Source organism: Coenobita brevimanus, chromosome 18 (genome assembly GCF_032717465.1).
Source record: "Coenobita brevimanus isolate Jiangsu-jjx chromosome 18, ASM3271746v2, whole genome shotgun sequence".
Taxonomy (NCBI): Eukaryota; Metazoa; Arthropoda; class Malacostraca; order Decapoda; family Coenobitidae; genus Coenobita; species Coenobita brevimanus.
This window is the reverse complement of record NC_136971.1, coordinates 37,392,345-37,399,837: the sequence shown is the minus strand read 5'-3', so window position 1 is coordinate 37,399,837 and position 7,493 is coordinate 37,392,345.

The following is a 7,493-nucleotide window of genomic DNA, read 5'->3' as shown; positions in this document are numbered from 1 at the left end:
TGGAAATGAGTTATTTAAGAGGAGCCTGTGGAGTCACGTGGAGAGACAGGCTGACGAATGAGGATATAAAGGAGCGTTGTGGTGTTGATGTGGATGTGATAGGAAGCGTTATGAGGAACACACTGAGGTGGTTTGGCTATGTGGAGAGGATGGAGGGCGAAAGACTGACGAAGAGTGTGTATGTGAGTGAGGTGGAGGGGGGAAGAGGGAGGGGAGGCCGAGGATGAGATGGAGGGATGGGGTGGAGAGGTATATGAGAGAGGGGGATGTGAGTTGGGAGCAGGGCAGTGAAATGGCGGGGGACAGGGCGACTTGGAGGCGATTTGTTTGTGGCCACCCCAAACGGGATTGAGGCGTCTGGCAATATATATATATATATATATATATATATATATATATATATATATATATATATATATATATATATATATATATATATATATATATGTATGGAGCCACAGTGGTAAAGTGTGCGTTTTCGTACACTGAAGAACGAGGGTTCGCGCCCTGTCAGGGTAATAAACTTTAGGAACGTTCTTGAGGCCACGTACTGCATTGGCGGACACAAAGGGTGCTGTGGTTGAATCAGTGTCGCATAATGTAAAGTATGTTTGCACCCAGTTGGCTTGCGCGGGCCGATTACACTTGGTTTCCAGACTACACACTCATCCAAAGCCATTCCAACACAACAATCACACTTACAAGCACTTCTCACCCTACGTACAATCTCTGCTAGACAGCCTAAGCCACTTGGTAGAGATACATTGGCTGTATCGCCCCCACTTCGGTCGGAATAGGCCGGTCCTGCAGTAGACACTCAAACGGCTGATGAGATGATATATATATATATATATATATATATATATATATATATATATATATATATATATATATATATATATATATATATATAATTTTCATTGAAGTAATCATCAATAGCCCCTCAAGGCTATTAAGTGCTTTTTTTTTTTTTTTTTTTTTTCATTTTTAATTACGCTTGACGTTAATATTTACTTTAGGCGAAGAATCCGTCGCAATGCAGCTTTTTCTAAAGTCTCCCATGATCGGGAAAATATTGTACTACACTATATTCCGTCTAACCAATTGGATTTTAATAAACTGGCCGAAGTGTAGGATCCTGAGCGTGTTGATTCCGTTACCAATGAACATAACGTGATGGGAACAACTATAGTAAGCCATTCCACCACACACCATGCCATCTTACTCAACTGAGAACAATCATAACAGCCTGAGAGTACTAATTCCATTATGCTGTGCCTGTTAAATTACAGTGACTTTATACTTTCATGTTTTTTCAGATGCACGGAATTTTGCATAATATTGGTTCCTCTTCCTTCTCCTCCTCCTCCTCTTCCTCGTGATTTTTCACATTATCTCTCTCAGCTCCAGGACGTCATTTATGCATCATTACTGCAACTTCCAGACGATTAAACTCAGCTTCGGAGAGAAATCTTGTACTGAACGAATTAATGAAGGCTCTATTTAACTCCAGCAGGGCTAGTACCCGTCGGTCAAAGAGGCTGCATAACACCTCTTCTTCAGTGATTTATTTTTTTTTTGTCTCTATCTATCTATATACCTAGGCTGCTTCCCCCAAGGAAAGGGAGATAGCCGAGACAGGACGACACACTCCCCGTTTACTCATCCATTCAAACACATTCATTCGCATCTTAGCCCCAAAGGGGAGAAGGGACAGATCCTCACCGCATCACACCGCACAAGGGTCAACTGCGCAGTGCAATCAGTGACATCCGCAGCAGGGCCTCACAGAAGAGCTGGTTTACCCATGCCACATCATAATAGACCCATCCCCTTACCCGCACCTGACCTGACTAGGTGATCAGACCAAATGCGGGAGAATATCCCCTCAGGGCTGCGTCATCATTTATTCATTCACAATTTCTCTCCATTTATTTCTGTCACGCACAGCCACTCTTCCTTGCTCAACAGACATCCCTCTCGCATCCAGCGCTCTCTTCACACTGTCCATCCATCCTATTCGTGGTCTTCCTCTCAGCCTTACACCTCTCACACCAGATCTAATTTTCTTTTTCACCAATCGCTCATTATCCATTCTCTCCATATGCCCAAACCATAGCAACACCCTCTGCTCAACTCTACCAGCCATCTCCCGAACAACTCCAGTTCTCCTTCGCACTTCATCATTTCGCACTCGATTCATACGCGTTACTCCACACATACTTCTCAGACACCTCATCTCCATTACATTCAAACCTTTCCTCTCTGCTACCCCCATATTCCGTTTTTTATACGGCTGGTTAATATCCCTTTGTACGTCATTTTTGTGTAGTTTAGCAATATTTGAAAGAATTAAATAATGCAGACGAGGAAAGTTACATGTCAGGCAAAATAAATCGCATCGACAGGCAGTCTCTTTACCTGCTAATAATACGACCCCAGTTCTGAAAGTCTCTACTAAGCTGAATAAATCGAACGAAGACTAAAAAAGCAAAATATAAAGCACCACCAGAGTGAAGCGACAAACATCTTTAGTATGGGGATTTTTTTATAACCCTTCGTTAGTCAGGTGGGGTGTTTTGGCACCCCCAATTTTTTTAAATGCTCATATTTCCTAGCTGGTAATTCGAATATTTATCTCCGTTCTAGTACTCGTACTTTCCTATTTCAGTGAGGGGAGGGAGCATGTGGATTGGTTTAGTCCTGCCTCTGCTGTATTGCACAGTGTTTATCATTATACTGATTTAAAAAATCACAAAATGTATTTTCCTGTGCGTGTTTACCTGACAAATGAGATATGAGTTTATTTGTTATTTTTTCACTGATATAATTTATCGTATTTTATTATAAATTAATAAACACCACCTACAAGGCATTCAAACTTTTCATTAGTGATTGTAGAGATATGCTGAAGCGGCAGTATGAATATATTTTACATGTTAGTAACACTTCACGTATTTTTGTATTGGGGTGTTGTAACACCTCACTGGACTAACCACGTTTGATTACCCCACAGGACTAACGAAAGGTTAAATACTATTTTTGATAGTGCCAGACGATCTTACACAAATTTGGAGAATTTTCGACGTAGAAAATGTAATATTTATCTCTTCGATACCATACGCCTCTCCCAAACTGAACAAAATCATCTGGAGGCAGCTTGAGTGAAATGAAAGTACGTCACTGGGTTAGAATATTAAATTTCTTCCGTCCCTCTCTTTCCCATATATATTCCTCTCCTTACTGGATATTCTATCACGCCATCTTCGGCGTCTATTGCTTTCACTCTCCCATCTGCCCATCCTCCGTCGTGGCTTTGGGGATCCGTCCGAAATGTCACTCATTTGTTATCTTCTAATTTGTTATTCCCCCCTTCCTCCTCCTCCTCCTCTTCATTTATTAATCCTTCCCACTTCTGGTTCTTTCCTTCTTCTTCCTGGTTATCATTATAAAGTGCATTCAGTTTACCCATTCCTTTGTATTTGTCAACCATTCTTCTTGCAACATGCACCACTACCGAATTTCCCGTGGCTTTGGTTTTTCCGTCAATGGATATTATATCTCTTGGTACGTCGAATGTGGCGAAGTTTTGTTTTTGGTCCGGTTTGTTTGTTTATTTTTTGGCAATATTACGGAAACACGGCTGAATTAAATTCCATGAATCTTTCAGGATATGTGAACACTGGTCCCAAAGGGAAGATTAAATTTTGGAGGTAATCAAGTGACCTTGAAAGGTCAAAATCAAGGTCACGGATTTTCAGAGGACTATAATTTGAAACCGGATGAAGATACAGGTATATTTACTGTTGTTAACATACACGACCTCCCATGTGGGATTTCATTTGGCACTAAGACCTTTGACCTTCAACGACCTTGAAAAGTCAAACTCAAGGTCGCTGATATTAAGGGGGCTATAACTTGAAACCTGTTGCAGAAATGTATTTACTAATATCAAGATATAGGAAGTCCCTTATGGGCTTTTAATTGTTACAGTGTCCTGTGACCTTAAGTCACCTTGAAAGGTCAAACTCAGGGTCATTGATATTCAGGGGCCTATAACTCGAAACTGGTTGAGTCGAACGAGGTTGTTGTGCCTGGAACCACTTACTTTTTTTCATTTCCTAAGCATGAGGTTGAAGACGGATTGTAATTTAAAAAAAAAAAGTAGTGGAAACTGTTATCTGAAACCATGATAAAAATTTCCCTCGCAATTTCCTCTCGTTGATAAGTGTCCAGTAGGAACGAGAGAAAGTGTCTGTGTGTCTGTGTCTGTACTTTTGTAATAAAAAGAATGATGTAAATACTGTTACAAACGTTATTAGTGCTAATTTTCGGCCCTCCTAAGGCCATCATCAGGTACTAAAGTTGTCCTATATTGTCAGCAATAACACGATAAATAACACAGACATGGACTGTATTAAAAATAAAGAAAAAAAAAAAAAACCCTCCTTCCAGTATGAAAGCTCAAAGAGAAATGCCAAGAAGCACTCAAGGTACACCAAAGTAACTTACTTAACCCCTTAACTGCGGGGCATCACTTTCGTGATGCTCGGGAGCAATGGATCATACCGCGGGGCATGACTTTTGTGATTCTGTGTTATTTTGAATTATCCCGGGCTTTCAAGTGGTGGCTTGTACCATCTATCAGGACTGCCAATGTCCAACACTAGTCAGCACTCCAAATCTCATCTGTACTCCCATCCATTGTTGACATTTTAGCGATTTTCCCCCCTTCCTGACTCCCCTCCCTACCTGCCCTCCATTACCCTGTCCTCTCACCTCCCAGGCCGCGCTGCGCTAAGCAAATCTCCCCCGGATTTTTCCACAGATTTCATTAATTGAAATAAGCCCTATGCCCTATACTTATACAAAATAATATATACCAAAAAAAAATAAGGTAAGTGATAGTGTTATACACCAGGAATTGGCTAATTATCACCTGACAACACCTCACGTGCATTCATTCGCTACATTACCATGGTAATTTCTCCTTTGAATTATGCCTTGTAATCTATGTCTGTAATAAAAATATATATCAGAAAGGAAGGGAGAAGCCTAAGTGACATTTAAATTCACCTGGAACTACCTATTTCTTTATGTATTGCCGAGATTTTCTACCAATAATTTATTAGCATGTAAGTTAGCATCTGTCAGCCTCAGTGTCATTGTCAACCCTTGCCTTCTCAGATAAGCCACAGCATGTAGTTCCTTGTCCTCCGTTGTGGTCAAAACATGTCGCACTCGCGCTCCGCCATTTCTGCCGCTTCTGCGCCCATTGCAAAGGGCCCCGTGACCTCTACACCCATAAAAAGTCGTGAGGGAAGCAGGAAAGGACTAAGTGACTCTGCAGTGGCACGTGAACTAGCAAAATTGTCTATGGTGATGATAGATAGTGATTTTAACCCTTCGGGTGAATCATGTGATGAGCCGGGTGAGGAAATCGTGCCAGAAAGTGGTAGTACGAGTGCTTCAGTGCCGGAAGTTATCCCTAGCTCCAAGTGAAAGGAGCCGTTAGTGCAGCAAGGGAAGGAATTTGGGAAGGGAGTGAAAAGGCAGTGTGTTAGCCCCAGAACAATGGCCCCGCATGACCCAGCCCGCCATGAGTCCCGAGTTGATTCACCTCCCTGTTCCCCAAGCCCCACTTCACTCATTTCTTCCTCTTTGTCTGCTGAATTATCTCCGGAGTCTTCGTCGTCGGAGTTATCACCAGCATCAACAGTGAAGGCAGGCCGTAGAGGAAGAGGTAAATCCCGGACAAGTAAAAGTAGAGTTGGTACTAGAGTAAGGGCTGCTAGTGCTGTACGGCAACTCAGGGTCAGTGCGAGTGACCTTGAACAGGGTAAATCTGCCTCACAGCCACCCACCACCCTCACCCACCCTACACCGCCATGACAGGGAATCCTAGACGCCTTCGCGTGGACGGAAGGGTCCGATTTTGTGCCAGAACATTTAGTTTTTGATGAGAGCTCCTCAGGAGTACAGCCTGCCTTCACTCTTGATGATAATGCTGAGTGTGTGGACTTCCTTTTGGCCTTCCTAGATGATGAAGTCATGCAGCACATATGTGATGAGACCAACAGGTATGAATCACAACGTGCTGCAAGTGGTACAGGTGCAGCCAAGATGCAACAGTGGTCCATGCTGGGAGTGCAGGAGCTGTATGTGTTCTTTGCCCTCATGCTTCTCATGCCACACTCAAAGAAGCATGAGTTGGAAGAATACTGGTCCATGGACCTCTTACTACCCTCACCCACCTTCAATAAGTACATGGCCAGAGATCGCTTCCGGAACATCATGGGAAACCTGCATTTTGCCGACAACGATGTACCTTCCCAAACCGACCCACTCTGGAAGATCCAGGAGATTCTGAGCAGAATGAAGGATAAGTTTATGTCATTCTTCCACCCTTTTCAGAAGGTTGTCATTGACGAATCCTTGGTTTTGTTCAGAGGACGTCTTAGGTTTGTACAGTACATTCCAAGCAAACGCCATCGCTTTGGAATCAAGTTCTTTGTACTGTGCGACTGTAAGACGGGGTACGTCCTTGACTTCGTCATTTATTCAGCCAGCACTGTCGATCTGGATAAAACACACCCCCTTGGCTTCTCAGGCTGTGTAGTGAAAGTGCTCCTTGAAAAGTATTTTCGTGGGAATCATGTGCTGTGTACAGACAACTATTATACAGCACCGAAACTTGCCAAATACCTTTCAGAGCACGGCATTGGCTCCTGCGGCACTGTCAAAAGTAATCGTGCCCACTTCCCTAAATTCACAGAGGCAGGAACCTCGCAGTGAGGAGACGTGCACCTACGCAAGTCTGAGAAGATGCTGGCAATTCGGTGGCATGACAAGAGGGTCGTACACATGCTCACCACCGTACATAAGGGGGAAATGACAGACAGTGGGAAGGTCGACCGTAGGACAGGCGAACCTGTGATGAAACCTGATGCTGTGTTAGACTACAATATCAACATGCAGCTGGTGGACAAGTCCGACATGATGATTGGTGAGATCGACTGCCTCAGGAAGAATACTAGGTGGTACAGGAAAGTTTTACTGCATCTCATAGATATGACGATGCTGAATGCCTTCATCCTGTACAAGATGAAGGTCAAGCCACCCAAGTCCTTCTCCTTGAGGTTGTTCGCCAGGACTTGTGTCCAGCGGCTGCTGGAAAGATATGGTAAGGTGACAGCAGCAACTCCAAGGCGCCATCCAGTAACACTTCCCGACCGACTTGAGCAGAGGGCGTATATGGATCGGCACAGACTGGAGCTAATGCCTGCCACAGGTAAAAGGAAGGCTGCGATCCGCAGGTGTCAGGTGTGTGCACATACCACCCACCTCACACCTGAGCACAAACGCACCTCTTGGCAGTGCGCTGAGTGCCAGGTTCCCCTCTGTGTTACCTGGGTCTTTGATTACCACAGCCAGAAGCAGTTCTAAAAGTGCAAGTGGGAAAGGAGAGTAATGTGGAAATAATGTGAAAATAA